The 2,810-nt window shown below is 44.7% G+C and overlaps 1 protein-coding gene and 1 long non-coding RNA gene across 6 annotated transcripts in view; both read left to right on the forward strand.

Annotated features, from left to right (window-relative positions):
* ptprz1b (protein tyrosine phosphatase receptor type Z1b) overlaps nt 1-2,810 on the forward strand; it is an 85,042-nt gene that overhangs the window by 45,029 nt on the left and 37,203 nt on the right. The window lies entirely within an intron of this gene.
* The window catches only part of LOC123984856, a 73,681-nt gene continuing 72,033 nt past the window's right edge, over nt 1,163-2,810 (forward strand). Inside the window, exon 1 of the long non-coding RNA XR_006828543.1 lies at nt 1,163-1,771. This is a non-coding gene — a long non-coding RNA (uncharacterized LOC123984856). The remainder of the gene's footprint in view (nt 1,772-2,810) is intronic.

Raw genomic sequence — 2,810 nt, forward strand, 5'->3', positions numbered from 1 at the left:
TTTTGTTCTTCTTGGATCTTGTGGCTGTTTTCACAAAGGTCCATTTAGGGTATCCACAGGCTGTAAGTGCCCCCTTCAGGTGGTTCTGTTCCTTCTCTCTGGCTTGGGCGCTTGTTGGTATGTTTTCCGCTCTGTGGTGCAGTGTTCTCATGACCCCTAGCTTGTGCTCCAGTGGGTGGTGGGAATCGAAGAGTAGGTATTGGTCTGTGTGTGTGGGTTTTCTGTAAACACCAATCTGCAGGCTCCTGTCCTCTTCAATGTGTACAGCGCAGTCCAGGAAGGCCAAACTGTTGTTGTGAACATCTTCTCGTGTGAACTTGATGTTACTGTCCACAGAGTTGATGTGTTCTGTGAAGGCTTGCACTTCCTGGCTTTTAATTTTGACCCAGGTGTCGTCCACATATCGGTACCAGTGGCTCGGTGCTATTCCTCTGAAGGAGTTGACTGTAACGACTGTCGTCACAGCAACAAGGAACACTAACGAACCAGCGGTATCGATGACCCGGGCCAACGACCCCACTGAGGTTAAATAGCTGAGTTTCAGTCAGTCAGAACTGAAGAAGTCCTTTGGATGAGGGACAAAACGTCTTCCAGTATCTTCAACCAAGTCCAGTTGCCCTTGATTTTAACCTTTGTTGGATCACAGAAGGCCTTGGTTTCTTACTGCTTGTTGTTGCGATATGCTGGTCCAGCGGCCCACGCCAGCTGCCCGATTCCTGGCTTTGTGCTAGGGATTATTCCAGGGGTTCCTCCGCTTTGGCTGGTTTTGAAGAAAGCACTCGCAGTGATACAGCCTTCCGTTCGGCCATGGCAGTTAACCTTGGCTCGGTTTGTGGGTTCTTGATGTCCTGTCCATGTTACTGCAACGGATGCACGTGGCTGGGTCCGAACTTCGGTGGGAGCAGTATAAGTTCACTCGACTACAATAAAGCTTAAAAGAACTTGCTCGTTCTTGAATTCAAAGTTCCGTGACTGAAACGGTCTGATAACTTTTAACAAAGAAAACATTAAAGCTCCAAGCAGCGTTGGGCGGGCCCTCGCACGTGTAGTGCATCGGGGCACGAGGTGTCCGCGTTGCATATTCTGGAGCTCTGCCGGTGCGGCTGTGAATTTGCTACGCGCTTCAGACGCTGCATAGAGGTGTTATATGTCACTTCCTGTGTCCCCTTTGTGGCGCTACATAGCACTTGGCGCTATGAATATTAATTAATATTGGCGTGTGGATGTCTGCGGGGTGGGACAGTTATCAAGCATGTAAATATTTTGTTCAGATGTGAGTGTAACACAGATGAAATGATCTAGGTTTAAAAATAGGAAAAGCCTATAAAAATCTGAATGAGAGTGATTTTATTCTTGAGAGATTATCTAAGGATTTTAAAGGGTTAAAATTCAGTTACCAGGGCAAAATAGACAGACAGGTTAGTTTGGCTAATCAGCTGACAGCAGGTAGGCCTGCCCACCTGCTCCCGCGTGTCTGGGAGCGAGCGAAATATTTTTTTTCCCGCTGCTGTGTGTGTGTGTGGAGAGACAGAAGTGCTGCTGTAGAGGATGAAAACTGTGAAAAATGGAGAAACCTGGAGAAAATACAGCTAAAAACGAACTACACTGAGGCTAACTTCAACACTACAAACGTGGTAGCTAACTGCTGTAAGAATTTAGTTGTAAGTTCAGTGTTTAGATGTAGCGCTTGAGACGACTACTAGCAGCGTCGGTAGCTTTGATGTCCGTAGGATTTCCCGCGACGCGCAGTCTTTGCTGATTCAAGAGCGAGGTAATTCATTTAAAACTGCTTTTGTTCATTCTTTATCACCTTACTGTGAAAGCTAATTTATTTTGCACTGAAAGAAAGTACTGAAAGTTGCATACGGTCTCGTATGTTTCGGTTTTAGAAGACCTTGTGGCTTTACTGGGCGCCGCCATTTTGGGTGTGTGTGTCCAGCCGCTCTGGTGAAATCGGTGAGAATGTTCATTTTCAACTTAAGAATTTCACTTACTTTGTACCTTAAATTATTTATGTGCACTTAGTAAATATGAAGCTACAATTTTAGTTGAACAAGCTGGTTTACTGTATTGTTTAATGTGTAAACTCAGCTTACTTTATTATGCACTTGCATCAAAACTTTAATTGTTCTAACGTGCAGCTTATTGGTGCAGCTTATCTGGTTGTGTGCAGCCAAGTTATTTATGTTTATATGCTGAATATTGAGAGAGAGGCACAAAAAGTAAACACCCACAGTATGTATATCATTGTGTATTGTGAATTTCATGTAGTGTATATTATTGCATGAGACTTAAGCAGTGAATATTTCTGACCCTGTCTGTTGACAGGTCAGGGTTTTTTTTGTGTGTGCGTGTTTCTTCTTCCATTGTCTGGATTGGATCTGCGGATGAAAATTGATGGCGAGCCGTCCCTCTTGAATGATTGTGGGAGCCATTCCCTCTTCGGGATCACTGGACCTGTCCCGCTACTACTGCACTTTGCGGTGTGGTAGGCCCCACTACAACACAAAACCCCTTCACCCTCCTTCCCCCACACACATACATACACCAACCCTATGGAACTCTGAACTCTGACTTACCTTCGACACATCCATTTTTTTGTTTGGACTTTGGACTCACTTAAACAAACTCACCTGTTCACACCTTGGGACTGAGAATTTGGAGCTGAGTAGTAGGAATCATTCCTGCAGTTAAGGGTTACTGTTGTACTGTGTGAATTCTACTGGATTGTATTATTGAACTGGATCTGAACAAACTTGAATGTGGTGTTATTAACAGAAATTCAGGTTTAAAGGGTGCACCCGGGAATT

The sequence above is a fragment of the Micropterus dolomieu genome, linkage group LG16 (assembly GCF_021292245.1).
Source record: "Micropterus dolomieu isolate WLL.071019.BEF.003 ecotype Adirondacks linkage group LG16, ASM2129224v1, whole genome shotgun sequence".
In the NCBI taxonomy this organism is placed as follows: Eukaryota; Metazoa; Chordata; class Actinopteri; order Centrarchiformes; family Centrarchidae; genus Micropterus; species Micropterus dolomieu.